The sequence below is a fragment of the Carlito syrichta genome, unplaced genomic scaffold, assembly GCF_000164805.1.
Source record: "Carlito syrichta isolate Samal-C Ts95f unplaced genomic scaffold, Tarsius_syrichta-2.0.1 Scaffold314258, whole genome shotgun sequence".
In the NCBI taxonomy this organism is placed as follows: domain Eukaryota; kingdom Metazoa; phylum Chordata; class Mammalia; order Primates; family Tarsiidae; genus Carlito; species Carlito syrichta.
The window spans coordinates 1,234,758-1,252,481 of record NW_007258354.1 but is presented as its reverse complement, the minus strand read 5'-3'; the positions used below and the strand labels follow the sequence as shown (position 1 = coordinate 1,252,481).

The 17,724-nt window shown below is 39.1% G+C and overlaps 1 protein-coding gene across 1 annotated transcript in view; it reads left to right on the top strand.

The window, feature by feature from the left end:
* Positions 1-2,049: 2,049 nt before the first annotated feature.
* The window catches only part of GLCE (glucuronic acid epimerase), a 44,282-nt gene continuing 28,607 nt past the window's right edge, over positions 2,050-17,724 (top strand). Inside the window, exon 1 of the mRNA XM_008071258.2 lies at positions 2,050-2,140. The gene's annotated coding sequence lies outside the window, so the exon portion shown is untranslated. The remainder of the gene's footprint in view (positions 2,141-17,724) is intronic.

Genomic DNA, 17,724 nt, shown 5'->3' with positions numbered 1-17,724 from the left:
CCCTTATAACTGAATCTTTTCTCTCAAGGGCTCAGAGCATGAAAGTTTTCTCCAGTCTTTGAAGAACATGGTGAGGTTGACCATGGCTGATGGGAAAAGGTTCAAGGCAGTAACATCTGCAAAGCGACTGACAATTCTTTTCTTAAAATGATTCCACTTCCTATCGGACCCCATGGTTTCTTAAGATAAATCCATAGTCGGTTGAACACTTTTGTCCCAAGAGTAATGTTAAATTTTTCTGGTTGCTTTCAAGATGTTTTTCTTTGTCTTTAGTTTTCTAAAGTTTGATTAGGATTTCTTTGTATTTATCCTGTTTAGGGGTTGGCTGAGCTTCTTGAATCTGTAAGCTTATGTCTTTCAACAAATTTGGAAAATATTTTATTAAAGTATTTTTGCTTTCGCCGAACTCTTCTGCTGGTATTTGAGTGTCACAAGAATTGGACCTCAGGTACTCTACTCTCCCCCCTGTTCATCTCTAGTAAGTTTACTGACTTTTTCTTCAATTTTCACATACTATAGAGCTTATTTAGTGAGGTTTTTATTTTGGTTTATTGATATTTTTCAGTTTCTAAGGTTTCCATTTGGTTTTTCATTTTTCTTTCTTTTAAGTCAGAGTCTCACTCTGTCACACAGGCTGGAGTGCAGTGGCATGCTCACAGCCACCCCATCATCGACCTGCTGGACTCAGGCAATCCTTCCGCCTCAGCCTTCCAAGAAGCTGGAACTACAGGCTTGCACTACCACACCTGGCTAATTTTTTGATATATTGTAGAGTTGCAGTCTCACCAAGTTTCCCAGACTGGTCTCGAACCCCTGGGCTCAGGCAATCGTCTCACCTTGGCCTCTCAAAGTGCTGGGATTACAGGCTTGAGTCACTGCACTCAGCTCTGGTTTTTCCTTATATCTTTTATTTCTTTTCTGAGTCTGTCTTTCCATTTGTTTCAAGAATGTTGGATTTATTTGTTAAAGCATTCTATAATAGTGGCTTTAATATCTTCATCAGATAATTTTAGCATCTATGTTTTCTTGGTGTTGGCATTTTTTCCTGTACAAGTTGAGATTTTCCTGGTTCTTTGTGTACCTAGTAATTTTGGATTGTATCTTGGACATTTGACTGTCATGTTAGGAGACTTTTGGTAGGTCTTGTTTAACTCCCATGCAGAGTATTGATGTATTTGTTTCAGTGAGCAATCAATCTGGTGAGAGTCAGATTTCGTTCCTGGGGGTTGTGGCACAGTGTCAGTTCTGTTTTCAAAGCCTTTGCCATATTGTTTGGTTCTGGACCACTTGGGCGCACCCCTTGCCAGTCTGGACCCTGGGTAGCAATCTGTCCCATAATTCTGAAAGTCTGTGTTTGCTTGTTGGGGTCAGATCCTCACATGGGTCACTGGAGGGTTGTGCTCCTAAACCCACTTTTGTCTGTAATATCCCAGTCCTAGTTCTCTGTGGCCCTGACCTCTGACCAGAAGGCGGAGCTTTATTTTTCTTTCATGGGGATACATAGAAGTGTACTTCCTGTGGCTACGCCCATATCCAGAGCCAGTTGCTACAGGACAGAGAGAGAGAAGCACACAGTAGGGATCCCCACATTCTCCTGGGACCACAGCTCTCGTGACCAGAGAGGTAGGTTTCCTCCCTTGCAGTTTGAGGTTCTTAATGGTCTCATCACCAGGGCAGCCACTACCGTGAGTGGCTAGACTGGAAAAAAATAGAGAAAAAAGGAGAGAAACAGGTGGTTTCTGTCCTTCTCTGGGAGACCCTCTCCCTCTTCTCGAGCCAGAGCTAGAGAGGATCTCCTGAAACCCTTGGGCGGTATTCACTTCAGCCTGGATGACACCAGAGGCGGACATGTTAGACCTCTCGTTGTGTCTGTGGTGCTCAGTCTTGGCCCTCCACTCTGTGCCCTCGGCTATGTTCTCCCCAGAATCCTCAGTGGCTGCTCCACGCATTCTGCCCAGGTGGTGCTACGTCCACTTGGTTGGCGTGTGGTTACTTTGTTTTTATCTGGAACTAGAACCCAGTTTAAGCCTTCTAATTTTGTTTTTCTAGGAATTTGACAAGAAAACGAAGCTTTGATTCAGATACATTTTGAATTGAAACCCGAGATGTACTAGAGTTTAGATTCTTTCATTTGAATAAGGTAAGATTATTTAATAAAATGTGATCATACCCTTACTATACATTTTCAAACCTATATTTTAATGTGTGCTTTGTAAACATATTTTAGTTTCCCAGTCTAACCTGAGATTCTGACCTCGAAAATATTTTCATGTTTCCTTTACCATTTAAATAGCTAATATTCCTTGTAACAGCAACCAAATGCAAGGGCAGCATGATTACATGTTTATTGAAGGTGTTATATACTGATAATTAAAGCTGTTTGCCTAGAGCAGGAGTCAGCAAACTGTGGCCCACAGGCTGGCCACTTGTTTTGATAAATAAAGTTTTAGTGGAACAGTAGCCACACTTACATAATACATATTGTTTGTGGCTGCCTTCTCACGATCATGGCAGAGTTTTTGTTATGATGATGCCAGTATGGATTACAAGCCTAAGATCTGGCTCTTTTAGAAAAGTTTGCTGACCCCTTGGCCTAGAAGACTGAATCACAGTATCTTATGATGCCACGGTATCTTATGTGTAATTATAATATGTGAAATGGTAGCTAACTGATTTTAGTTGTCATTGTGGGTTGTATAACGAAAACTAATTTGAGATTTAAACATGCACATAAGTATATGTGTACCTACACTAAACCTAATTTCTTGAAGTGAAGGGTTTGTCTTATTTCTTAGAGGACATACTCGTTTTCTGAAATAATATATTTTAAAAATAAAACTTAATGCTGTGAGCAGTTTAATGCCAAGTGCTTATTTCTTAAGTAGAAGTCTTTATTTTACTTAGATTTTCAAAAATAAAGTTTATATGATAAAGATCAAACTTGTTCCTGCTCTAAAAGAAATTTACACGAATATATTTAATTATATTTTGTCTTTCCTACTAAATTTAAACAGAACTAGAGTTTGAGAGTAATGATTGTGTTTTTATTATCTCTTATAGTAACATAGTGGTTTAGAGCAAGTATATAAAGTTTTAAATGAAAACTTTCTAATATAAAACTGCATTTAGTGGTTAAAGTTGGAGTTGCATTTCTGTCTGAGATTTAATTTAAACCATTTATACTTGTTTGTGATTCCTAAAATTATGAGTGTTTAAAAAAACATAAGATAGAAGAATACATTAAAATTTGAGCCTAGAAAGTATAAAATGCTATGGTGCTCCATAGGTATCTCTTGGCTGAAGAAAAAAAAAACAGTTTTAACCCTTTGCACTCAGATGTCTCCTCTCAGGATACATAAAGAGATTGCTAATGATTATACAGGGCAAACTTAGGCCAGCACAGATTTTTAAAAAAATATATGTTTCCTTGAAGTTTTCCATTCAGATTGTACAAAAAAGCAAATAAAGGGATGGAATAAATACCGAGATGTATGTAAAAAAATATCAGCTGGCATTATGTAGAAAGAGAATTATGTGAAGTGCTTTCATAGTGGTACACAGATTGGACAAAGTTACATATTATTAATGTGGGAGAAATAAAATGAGACTGCATTAGCTGCTCAAATAGAAAAACTCCAGATGGAAGACGTTCAACAAATTCCTATTGCACATCATGTATCAGTGAACTTGCAATGCATGTCTACTGTTTCACACATTTACCACATGTTAGAAAAATATAAGATATAAAATTTTGATTTTTTTGTCATAAATAAGTTCCTCAATGTCCAAAATTCCATTATAAGCCAAATATCATTACAATAAAATAATTGGTTCCAACATTATACTATTTAATATGAAGTGATTCATTTTCAGTTTTGTAAAAAAGTACGATCGAGTTGCTGGTAGGTGATCTCAAGATGTCTCCGAGTGCAAAGGGTTAAAATATGCCATATAAATTAGAATTTCCAACCAATATCAAATAAGGATGTGTCTGGGCACCAACTCTGAAAAAGAAATTTTTCTAGTTTAGAGATAATTTTAATAAAATAAAGTATGCTTCTAGACTCTTCATTTCATAATATTTGATTTGAAAAAGAGCCTCTTTATGGCTTGCCTCACCTGAGATATGTTTGGTTTCCTAGTAGACTCACATGCAGTATCTTTGTTTGCTTGTGTCTTATAAAGCACATTTAAAAATTTTTAAAGGAAGAAATTTGAAAATCTGTCTGAAAGAAAACACTTTATAGCCAGGTGTAGTGGCTCACACTTGTAATCCCAGCATTTTGGGAGGCGATGGTGAGAGGATTGCCTGAGCCCACAGGTTTGAGACCAGCCTGGGCAATATGGCGAGACCTTGTCTCTACAATAAGTAAAAAAAATTAGCCGAGCATGGTGGTACGTGCCTGTAGTTTCAGCTACTTGGAAGGCTGAAGTGGAAGAACCTCCTGAGTCCAGCCTGGGTGACAGAGTGAGGCTCTGATTAAAAAAAGAAAAGAAAAGAAAACACTGAATCTTTTTGTACCATTTTATATTTAAGTCCATATGGATTGAGAATGTGAGTGGATTTACATTTGAATTATGAAAGGTGATGAAGGTAGCTGCAGAAGAAGAGGTTGGAATCTTGGTAGCTTTAACATGCTGATGGGGCCTCCTTAGCATTGCAAGTGTTTGGCTGTGGTCTAAACCCAGTTGGGTTGGAGAGTACCTATCTGATTAGAGGCTGAGACTTATGAATAGAGTAATAAATTTATTATGAATAAATAAAATTTCCTTTTAAATGATGGATGATATAAGAAGTTACTACTAAAGTTTTAGCCTCTACTAAAATCTTATGATGTCTTTTAAAAACTTCCCTGATTTATGTCCCATAGTGGTACCTAAAACAAGGGGAAATAAACCTGTAGTAAAGTTCACACTTTGATTTTCTCTTCATATAACCTTGGATTATTTAGATGTTTCTAGGTCAGCATAAAATACTTCATTTAAAAAAATCTAATACTGAGTCATTGCCAGATTGATAGTATCATTGAAATTAAGTGTGTGTGTGTTAAAGGGATAGAATTTCTTCTTTAAATTCAATATACTCTGCTTGAGTTTTAGTGTCCGTGTGGCTGGATGAGCGAAGGCCTGAATGGACTTGCTCTGGAATTTTCTCTGTTCATGTCTTTGAAAGTATTCAGACTAAAAGAGAATGTCAGCTTTTAAATTTTGTAAACCCTGATCAGTATTACTGTGTGGCTGTTATTTGCAGTGTTGAATTTTTGAATTGAGTATTTTAACTACTAACAGCAAGGCAGGCATATGGATTATTTTTATACAGCTGTCAGGGCAGCAAAGAATCTAGTGCGGAAATAAACCTCCAAGGTTTATCCTCATAGGAGATACTGTAAAAATATCATACTTCAATTGATTACTGTGGGGTTGTCTTAAAGAAACATTACATAATGTGTTTTTTGAATAGTATGTTCTTTGTACCCTGTCATTTTATTTGCTACCAGATAAAAAGGTTTTGTGGAAAAAACAATTTTATCCACAGAATTTGCTATCAATCAAGGTCTATATACACTTGAAAGAAAGGAATAAGCCAGGCTCGGTGGCTCAGCCTGTAATCCCGCGCCTTTGGGAGGCTGAGGTGAGTGGATTGCCTGAGCCCGCGGGTTCGAGACCCGCCTGGGCAGGCGAGCCCTCATCTCTACAATAAATCAAAAATCAGCCGGGCGTCGTAGCGCACGCCTGTAATTCCGGCTACTCGGAAGGCTGAGGCGAAAGGATCGCCGGAGCCCAGCAGGTCGAGGCTGCGGTGGCTGGGAGTGGCCACTGCACTCCAGTCTGGGCGACAGAGTGAGACTCCAACTCAAAAAAAAAACAACAAAAAAAAAAACGAAAGAAAGGATAAAGGCTCTTTTTCTCTTCGTTAAAATTTTTTAAAAAACAACTTTTTATCTTGAAATAATTTTAGATGTACCAAACGTTGTAAAGAAAGAACGAGGCGGAGAGTTGCTCTATGGGCTTTACTCACTTCACTGACATTAACATCTTACAGAACCATGGCCAATGCTCAGAACTAGTCCTCACTGACTTACCCATCAACAGACTTTGCTAGAATGTCCAGTCTTAACACCAGTATTTTTCTTCCAGGATCCCACATTACATTTAGTTGTGGTATATCCTCAGCCTCCTCCTGTCTTTGAAAGTTTCCCAGTCTTTCCATGTCTTTCATGACCTCCCTACTTTGGAAGGTGACTGCTCAGGTGTTACTTGTAGACTGTTACTTAGTTAGGGTTTCTCTGACATTTTCTCTTAATTAGAGTGAAGTGACAGATTTTGGGAGAGAATGTCACAGAAGTGATGTGCCTTTCTCCCCACGTAATACTGTGCCATGATTTCAGAGTTTCTTATAACTGAGAATGTTGTCCTCGATCCCCTGATTATGGTGATGTCTACCATATTTCTCCTTTGTAAAGTTAATATTTTCCCCTTAATAAATATTGAGGGGATACTTTCAGGCTCCACAAGTGTCCTGTTTCTTCTTACATTTCTGGATACTGATTGGAACTTTTCTTGGTCGATCCTGCCTACAGCAGCAGTGGTGTCCTAGTGGAGATTTGCTATTCCGTTATTTTCTTGACGTGTCTCAGTTAAAATTCTCCTGTAGGAGAGAGTAGTTCCTCCTCACATGTGTCTATTTAATTATCTATTTGTATCAGTGTGAACTCATTTATATTTATTTTATTTTCTGGATTAGGGTCAGCACTGTTGTTACTTATTTTGTTGTTCAGATTGTCCCAGTTCTGGTCACTGGGAGCACTATTAAGTTTGCTTCTGTATCCTTTCAACATGCTGTGTTGTTCCACCCTCCCCCCCCCTTTTTTTAAAGCAGTTCCTTACTTTCTGGAGACATAAGATGCCACAGACTTATTGTGTATTTTCCCAGCTCTTGTATCACCCACTTCAAGTAACTGAGGTTCATCTTGTTTGTTTGGGTTTTTTTTTTTTTTTTGAGCTGGAGTCTCACTCTGTCACCCTGGCACCCTCACGGCCACCGTCCCCTTGACCTGCTGGGCTCAGGTGATCCTTCTGCCTCAGCCTTCCAAGTAGCTGGAACTACAGGCATGCCCCACCTCGTCCAACTAATTTTTTAAATTATTATTTATTGTAGAGATGAGGTCTTACCATATTGCCCAGGCTGGTCTGGAACCTGTGGGTTCAGGCAATCCTCTCACTTCCGTCTTCCAAAGTGCTGGGATTACAGGTGTGAGCCACCATGCTCAGCCTACTGAGATCCATCTTATTGGAATAGAAGCCAGAAACCAGCATCTGGGTGCTAGGTCTGCTCATTGCTACTGAGGCGCAACTGCTTTTAGGCTTTCTTGGGTCAGAGTTAGGAAATGCATGTGTATATACCACCCGTATGTCTGCACACATCTGTATTTATTTCTGTGTCTACTGTCTGTATGTGCATATTAGGAATCAGTTCTTGTTGATCCTTTCAGCTCCAGTCTATCACCACAGGAATTATCCTAGCATTCATGTTTTGCCTGACTATACCTGCTTTCTCCCATAGGGAGAAACTGTCATCTGCCATATGTTTATGTATTTGTTATACATGTACAGTAGCTCCAGAACTGTTAACCCATACTCCTATGAGAAACAAATTTACCAAATAGAATGGTGTTGTATACAGATCCCTTTACCTTTAACCTCACAGTATCCAGCCAAAGTGCTTTTTTCTGAAGGCAGTCAAGTCAGGCCTTTTCTCCCCCAGCCCCTTCAGCTGACTGGGTCATTCATTTGTATCTTGGTTGTGTTTATGTGTCACAGCTTACATTCTGTCCTGTGTTTCCCTTACAGGCTGGTTGGTTGTTTTTAACACACACACACACACACACACACACACACACACACACACACACACACACACACAGTAAAACTTCCTGTTTGTGTTGTACAGTTATATAGGTCTTGAAAAATGAAGAGTTATGTGTCTGCCAGTGGCAACTCCATAGTTCCACAGTCCTGCAGCTACCACTTTGTGGTTAGCCCCTCTCCACACCCCAACCCTGGCAGCCACTGGTTGTTCATCTGTGTACCCTTTTCCAGAATCTCAAGTAAATGAACCATGCAGTATGTAGCCTGTTAGATCTGGCTTCTTTCACTTAGCACAATGCATGTAGGTTTTATCTGTTTGTCATATAGATATCCTTAGTTTGTGCCTTTTTGTTGCTGAGTAGTATTCTGTTGTGTGTCCCACGGTCTCCTTATTGTTTATCTGTTGAGGTTCATCTGGGTTGTTTCCAGCTTTGGTCAATCATGATAAAGCTACTACAGATGTTTACATAAAGGATTTGTGTATCTGTTTAAGTTTCCATTTCACTTGAGCAAATCCCTAGGAGTGGGACCATGGACTTTATTGTAAGTATGTATTTAACTTTACAGTAGCTGGCAGACTCACACCACTCATATGTGAGTCTCTTGCCCTGCACTCCTCAGCCCTTGGTCCTGTCAAGGTGTTTTGCTTGAGATGCACGTGGAGTAGTGTCTCGTGCTTCAATTTGCATTTTCCTAATGACCAATGCTGCTGAACAACCTTTCATACAGCATCCATGTATGTTTGCAAAGGAGCAGCAGGTCCCGTCTGTTACTCTCTATTTCTTCTTTATGATCAGAGTAGGTAGATGGACTTCCAGCATCCTCTTGATTGGATTAGTTACCAGTCTCTCTGTTTGACAGTACTTTATAATAAGATAACATTTCCATATATAAGTTGTGGTTATCTGTGCTTATTTCAAGAAAATGTATGTATAGTTTTTATGTTGCTGAGTGCTTGAGTGATAATTTCATTGTTGTCTAAAGCTAGATTGCATCATAGGAATCTGTCCAAGGATTACATCTGTAACTGAGAAGACATAAGATGAGATAAAGTCTAGTGAGTTCTGCTAGTGCTAAAGATGAGCTTTGGGTTGACAAATGTCACTCTAGACAAGCATGTTTTAGGGCCTTTGATGAGGTCTTTCCCTTTTGACTGTCAAGGGAACCAACCAACCTGATAAGTTCTAGGGATGTCTGTCAACATATGCAGTCTTTGGTGTGGTCTTTCAACTCATTAGTTGCTGTTAGGGGAAAGAGCAGAAATGAATGTTTTCAAACTTGGGCCACTTCACATACAAATCTAAATGGCAGCCTCAAAATACTTTTAAGACATTGCTTTGTTGAACTGAATTAGTAAGAATGTGTGGAACACACGTCACCTACTTTTTGTGTTGCAAAGTCTACTAGTGCTAAATAACCTGTAATCCAATGACTAATTGAATTCTTAGCTTACGTTGAGTCTTTAAGAATGGATAAAAGGCATATCAAGTTTTAGTGAACGCTTCCTACCCTGTCTGAGCCTGTATTTACGATTTCTTTTTTGTAAAGACTTATATCTACTAGAATATGTGCAGGGATGCTGTGTTACTTAGTTAGGCCTCTCTATTTGTTTGCTGTATAAAGTCCTCTTAAGAGCTTTATATATTATATAAAATAATTTGCTTAAATTTGGAAAATACTGTATACCTTAAGGGACAGCATTCCTGTCACATCATTTGGGTAATTATGATTGATTCTGGTTGATAGTTCAAGTTAACCTAGTTATTCCCTTTTTCAGTAGGAAAAAGCTAAACTATAATAAACAGTGTTTTATTTGCATATGCAAATTCTGAAAACTGTTAGTATTAGAAATAATTACATTTGGGAAGATGACATTTTCTGCTTTAGAATAAGCTTATCTCTTTAAGTGTCCTGTGTGATAGTATGATTATATCACTGATATGTCTGCTGGCTGAACCCAGTGTTATTACTATTCTGATTATAGTCTTTGATTTAAACCAGCAAGTTTTATATTAGAAAGTATACACCTTTCTATGGTGGCTGCTGTAGCGATTGTATATAATATGTTGTCTTTCCTTCTCAGGTTTTATCTATAAATGAGATATAAGTAAGACAAACAGTGTTTTCCAAGACTTGTGAGCGAAAAAAATAATACTGCACATACATATATTATAAATATGGAGGGTACCCAAGAATGTATACACATTTTAAGAAAGGAAAAAAACTATTAAATTGTAATCTTCCATATACACACCGATAACAACAGATGAACACAAAAAAAGTCATGTTTGACTTATGCAATGACAAGAGGTGCTCAGAGTGGTTAGCATCAGCATCCATACACTAATGATTACTGCAGATAAAAGTAATGCATAGATTTCTTCTCTTAAAATGTGTATACATTTTTTTTTGGCACCCTTGGCATGTTTTTTATTTCTTTTTTCCCTTTTGCTGAAAGGCAGAGGGGGAAAAAGGGAAAGAATGTGGGCGTTTGTTGTGTAAGGTTTCGATATGGCCTGCTTCCTTGTTTATAGAAGACTCTGAGGGTGACCTTTGTGACTTCGGTTGAGTGTGCTGCAGAACCCGAGACTCATACAGTGACAGCTGCTTGCAGTTGTTCACTTCTGACAGTTAACATGATCAGTTTTTCCTTTCAGTGTCGGAATCAGCTTTTTTTGACATAGGGGAATTGAGGAAGGTTAGAGTTTAACTTCTTTTGAGCAGCTGTTCTTTGGTTGACTCTGACTCAGGCTCTTTATTTTCCATATTATTTTCTTTAATTCTCACAATTTGCCTACAAGGTAGGTGTGATTGCCCATATTTTACAAATGAAGAAAATTTATTCAAAGTAGCACAGCTAAAATAGTATCAGAGTCAGAATTTGAACCTTTGTCTTTTGACCTATTCATCCACACTTTTACCAGCTATTTTATTCTTTTCTTAACTTATTTGTGAGCTGACATGAATTTACTTCATTCCAAATTCTGTTCCTAGTTGCCAGTGACATGAATTTTCCTCACTGTGGAAGACTGTCTTTTTGGGTTTATAATCTGAATAAAAATATAAACTATGGAACGCTAGTCAGAGTGGCGTGTGAGGCAAATACTAGGTATGTCTGCAACTTTCAGCTGTATTGTGAAAAAGGTGACAATTTACAACAGACCTTTTTGCTTGTTTTTAATGACAGAAGTTTGTGGCAACCAGCTTCAGATTTTTTTTAAGTTTTCACCCACTCTTAGTATTAGGAAAGTGGAAAATGTGCTGGTCACGAATGTGTTAAGATTAGAAAAGTAGCCGGGCTCGGTAGCTCAACCTGTAATCCCGCGCCTTTGGGAGGCTGAGGTGAGTGGATTGCCTGAGCCCGCGGGTTCAAGACCCGCCTGGGCAGCGAGACCTCATCTCTACAATAAATCAAAAAATTAGCTGGGCGTGGTAGCACATGCCTGTAATTCCGGCTACTTGGAAGGCTGAGGCGGAAGGATCGCCGGAGCCCAACAGGTTGAGACTGCGGTGGCCGGGAGCGGCCACTGCACTCCAGTCTGAGTGACAGAGTGAGACTCCAACTCAAAAAAAAAAGATTAGAAAAGTAATGAAAATTATTAGAAAATCTCTCTAAATTTTTTTTAAGTCTTTGGGAGGGAAATTAATATGTAAGACTGCGATGATCTCAGCCCTAGGTAGTATTTTTCTCAACCATCAGGGACTTCGCTTTGGAACACCTGTTTTATTTGTGTTATGTGAGGGAGCTGTCGCATAATGCTCCTTAATGCTAACCATGTGATTAAAACTCCATTTGATAGCTCAGAAAGGACTCTCTAATGACATTAGTGATTAACAAAAGCAAACTATGAATCAGAAATGGTACACGTTTGCATTACTGTTAGTAGTAAAAATATGCATCTCAGAAATTCTGCAAATATAAATTTTTGACAATCTAAACCAGCAGTCTCCAACTTTTTTGGCATCAGGGACTGGTTTTGTGGAAGACAGTGGGTGGAGGAGGGGGAACTAGCAGCAAACCCCACTGCTAGTGTTGATCTGTATTTGCAGCCGCTCCCCCTGTGCTAGCATCGCTGCCTCAGTTCCACCTCAGATCATCAGGCATTAGGTTATCATGAGTGTGCAGCCTAGATCCCTGCATGTGCAGTTCACAATAGGGTTTGTGCTCTTATGAGAATCGAATACCACCACTGATCCAACAGAAGGCAGAGCTCAGGTGGCAGTGTGACTGATGGGGAACAGCTGTAAATACAGATGAAACTTTGCTTGCTCACCCGCTGCTCATTCCTACTGTATGGCCTGGTTCCTAACAGCCACGGATGTACTGGTCCACAGCCCTGGGGTTGGGGACTCGTGGTCTAAACTCTTAAAAATGACACTTAGTTTGATAGTTGCTAAGCAAACTTGTATAGCTTCAAATAATACTTATAACTCCCTTGTCAGTAAACTCATTTTCTGGTAGGTCAATAAATTCATTTGCTTAGCGATTAAACTGTCTTTAACTTAATGGTATTTTACCCTGCAACAATGTTATACTGTCAAGATTAATGACTTTATGTAGAATTGTCAGTTGTAAGAGTTTTTCTTAACATTTTTATTATATTAGCAGCCTTATTGTACGCTTAATGTCCTTTTATCTATAGGCCAGTCTTAGTTATTTAGTCTTTATTTCCAGCATTTAATATTCTACATCAGTAAATATAGATGTTTCAAGTATGATGAAATTGTATGGGTAATTGTTTTCAGTATATGTAAGCAGCCAAACTATAGACTTGTTGAAAAAGTATAAATGTTAGTTGATATTTGGTAAGGAAGAAGCCTAGTACTTCAATATTTCTTTTGTTACTTTCCAGGGTAAAGTATATTGTGATACTAAGTAGTCTATACAGAAGTGTCACCTAAGTCTGTGTTTATTTCAGTGCTGCAGACAGAACAGCAGAGTTGCAAAGGAAAGCACAGCCATAGTCACCTGAAGAGTTGAGGCTGGTGTTGCTATAGCCACAACTGGCTGTGTGACTTGGGACAAGTCAGTAAGCTAGATCTTACTTTTTTTTGTTGTTGTTGTCTGTAAATAAAGTAGTTGGACTGTAGTTTCTAAGATTATTTCTAGCTCTGTGATTCTTTTAGTTTGTTTTCCAATTTTTTTACTGTGTTAAAATGCACATAATGTACAATTTACTATCTTAGCCTTTTTTAAGAGTACAGATCAGTGGTATTAAATACCTTCACAGTGCTGTGCATCCGCCTCCATGACTCTCAGTCTTGTAATCCTATAAGTCTGAAAGGCTGTGCTTGTTAACCTGGAATTTCCATTTCCCCCTCCCCCAGCCTCCAGCCCCTAGCAGTCACCATTCTACTGTCTGTCCCTGTGATTTTGACTATTTAGTACCTCCTGCAAGAGGAATCATATAGTATTTGTCTTTTTGTAACTAGCTTTCATTTTAAATGTTCTGTCTTCTAATGAGTTATTCAAAAAGAAGCACAAAATTATTTTATCACATCCTTTGTGATAGTTTTTATAACTTTCAATAAAATTGGTTACTTTTGTAAAGTATGTTATTTTATACATTAAAGAACATTACTCTATGAAAGTATTCACTGGCTTCACCAAAAGGGTTCGGGGTGGGGGAAAAAGTTAGAAGCAGAAACTTATGCAAGTACCTGCGCCCACATGTTTATTGCAGCAGTATTGACAGTAGTTAATATACAGCATCAACCTAAATATCCTTCAAGAGACCATAGATGGATAAAGAAAATTTGCTATATATACACAATGCAATACTATGCAGCCATGAACATGAAGGGAACCCTGTCATTTGAGCAAGGATAAGCCTGGAGGACAGTCACATTAAGTTAAATAGATCAGGTGTGTTTTTGTAAATGTGGGAACTAAGAAAACAATGTTGTGCTCGTGGACTTCGAGAGTGGAATTGTGGGTATTGGAGACTGGGGAGGGGAGGGAGGATTAGGAGAGGCTAGGAGATACAAAATAACAGTCCCGTTTTCTGCAGCACTGAAGGGTGAATATGGTGTTGAGTAGACCATATTCAAAATTCTGTATTTTATTGTAGTAAATAATTTATTGCATACTTTCAGAAAGCTAGAAGAGAAGAATTTGAATATTTATAACAGATGTTTGAGGTGACAGATAGCCAGTTGCTGTGATTTGATTGTTACACACTGCATACACATTGCAGGTAGAAATATTCTGTACCTCATAAATATGTGCAGTTACTACGTGTCAACCAAAAATTAGAAAAAAACCAGATACGTGTTTGGAGGAAGCAGTGAGTCGTGAACCTCAGTGCCTGTGCGTGTCATTTGCTGTGCCTGTAGGGGGAAGCGAGCCAAGTGTTGTAGCAAGTGGGCATCCCTGCTTGGGTAGTTGCAGATCTGGCCTCCTGGTCATTCCAGTTAATGTCTTGGCGCTGTGGTTGACTCCTCATTCTTTCATGCCACACATACATTTCCTGGGTGTATCTTGTTGGTTTGGCCTTGAAAGGATGTCCAAAATGTGACCAGGCCTCATTCACCCCTTTAGCACTGCCTTGACTGAGTCGGCTTTCCCAAGTGTCTCATCTCGATTGTTCCAGCCTCTGAGCAGCCTTCTGACCTGCAGGAGCTTCGTGATCTGGTTTCCTGTCGCATCTCTGATTTTGCTTTCTGCTATTCCTATTATACCCACACTAGTGTCTTTGCTGTTTCGCAGATGTACCAGATACACATCAACCACAGGACCTTTGCCCTTACTTTTCCTTTCCCTAGAATGCTTTGCTCCAACTTTTAAAAATATGAAGCAGTGTGTAGGCTGTATGGTAGAGGTTGTTGGAGGAAGAAGGCACATGTATGTACATTCACACATATGAAATATATGCGAAACACATATATGAGAAAAGGATTTCAATTTGGGAAGAAAAACAGAAGGTTATCATTTTCTCTTTGCCAAATATTTGTAATTCAGATTTCACCTTTGTAAGTAATTCCAGTGGCAAGATTTTAACATTGTTTGTATAAACGTCAGTGAAAACTTAGTGTCCACCCTTAGAAAATACATGGATATGTATAGAAAATGTATTTATATACATTAAGGAATACTCAACCTTTCATTCTACTTCAGCACCTTATTTATTTAGGTAAATGCAGTTTCTGTGTTGCAAGCTGCATTCACCTTAGATTTTGAAGCCTACAGATGATACCTCTGTCCTTGGCTCAGCAGGTCTTAAGTAGGAGGGGAATGAATGTTCCTGTAGTGCCGACGTTAATTAAGTCTGAGAACCTTCCTATTTGCTTAGAAAATGGTAAATATGGGAGATCTTAGATTAAATCTTACTGAATTCACACTTATTGCTGATAAAATTTGTGCTCCTTACCAATATATCATTCTGTGGAAAGGCAGATTGTATTTGTTTCTTGATTGGTATTCTTATCAACTTTTATGAGATAATAAAAATTACAGAAGCATAAGAAGGGTGTTTTGTTTAAGGGAATGTGTTCTCTGTTTTTTCTGATTATTTGGGACGATGTTAACATACCATATAATAGCTGTTAATTTTTGTTAATTTTTAAAAATATTTGTTAATTAAATGAGCTTATATAGATGGGTGAAGATTACTCTTTTTTAAATTGACTTAGAAAAGAAACATCACTTCATCCATAAACATTTTTCTTTACCTGTGAGTGCCTACTATGTGGCAGGCACTAAATTAAGATTAAATTTAATCTTACAGCCACTTTGTAAGGCAGAAGGTACCATCTCAGCTATACAGATGAGGAGACTGATATTTGGAAAGGTTATCTAACTTGTCCAAGGCTGTCCAGTTTACCAGGATTCAAATTTAGATCTGTTAGGCTCTCAAAGACTCAGGTTTTTCCTAAGATATATCTTCTCTCTTTGTTTATTCGACCTATTTAATGAGTTAATTGTCTATTTTCATAGTATTTATTACTTGAAAAACGGAAATCAAAATATATTTCTCTAGATTAATTTTACCAGTTATTTTAAAAGACAGATGTATTGAGGTATAATTTCTATACAGTAAAATGCCCCATATGGTGTGATGAGCATTGACCATTGTATGTGGCCATTTAGCTTTTTTTTTTTTTTTTTGAGTTGGAGACTCATTCCGTCACCCAGGCTGGAGTGCAGTTGCACGCATGCTCATAGCCACCCCAGTGTCGACCTGCTGGGCTCTGGTGATCCTTCCGCCTCAGCTTTCCAAGTAGCTGGAACTACAGGCACGCTACCACACCTAGTTAATTTTTGATTTATTGTAGAGATGAGGTCTTGCCAAGTTGCCTGGGCTGGTCTTGAACCTACAGGCTCAGGCAATCCACTCGCCTCAGCCTCCCAAAGTGCTAGGATTACAGGTTGAGCCATTGAGCCCAGCCTAACTTTTAACGTGTACAGCGTTGACAGTTGTATGTGGTCATTTAACTGCCATCACAACCATCAAAATCTAGAGTATCTCCATTTCCTGTAGACGTTCCTCCTGTCCCTTTCCTGTAGACGTTCCTCCTGTCCCTTTGTGGTCACTCCTTTCTAACTTGTGTCCCTATGATTTTGTTTTTTCTATAATATTACCTACATGATAAGTGACCTTTTGAGCTTGGTTTTGTCACTTTGTCACTTGGCAAAATGCTTTTGAGGTTGGTTGTTTGGCTGCAGGCATCAGCGTCAGTATGTTGCTGAGTTGTGCTCTCTGTTGTCCAGGTGACCCACAGTTTATCCATTGCCCAAGTGGTGGACATTTGGGTTGTTTCCAGTTTGGAATTATTGTGGGTAGACTGCTCTAACCATTTCTGTTCATCATGGGTTAGTGTAGCATTCTCTCGAGTGACTTAGTTTTAGGTCATTAAGTCTGAGGCACCTCACTGAAGGCTCTGAGCCTCTGTTGGAAATTGGGGATGAACTTGTTGATTGTTTTCAAAATGTGGAGGATAGCTTGGAGGAGACGTTGAGGTACACTGTGTCTCTTAGTTTAGCTTGCTGCAGGAGTAGGAAATAAAGGATTTGGAATGAGGTACAAAATGGAGTGTCACAGCAGACACTGGGCTCAGTTAGAAAGCTGGGTCCCAGGTCTGCAGTCTGTGTTGACTTCTCGCTGTGTCCTTACTAGACTCTGGACAAGTGGGACTTAACAAATTAGCAGCCCTTCTGAAAGAAAACTGGAACTCCCATTCCCACGTTGTTTAGGTCCCACGTTGTCTCAGTGAGTCCTCAGGACCCCATGTGTCCTGTGAGGTGTCCAGCACTCGTACTGGTTTACTGGGAGAACATGGTGACCTAGAGCAGCGAAGACGCTGGCATGGCAGCGAAGCCAATGCATGCTGGAGTCAGCTACATCTGCCAGGCTCCATGCCTGGAAAGAGTACATCATGCCTGTGGGTCATGGGAATAAGGGTCTACACAAGGAGACTTGGAACTGCGGTTTGTCCCCTCTCCCCTTTCTACAAGGTCCCCATTTTCCTATCTCCTGTTCCGTATTCTGTTAACTATAAAATTCTTGAGAGAGATATATAACGTGGTTGCTACTTGTACCATGTTTTTTTAAGTTGTGAAGGTTATGTACAGGGTCAGAGGCTGGGTTACTAACTGTGTCTTTTCATTGTGAACATGAAGTCAAATGGCAAGTAGGAGCCACAGTATAGTCTCACCAGATCGTTGCCCCGTGACCCATCAGCATGCTCCTCAGTCATTTGTTCTGACATGATGCTTTCTGAAGTAGCTCAAAACTGCATTCTACTAGGTCCTCTATTAAGTCAGCTTAGTAATTACTCACATTTGAAAATCACTTTGAGCCCTGATTTTTCCCTATGCAGCTTTTTCTGCCTGGCAAAGACTCTGCCTTGGGATTT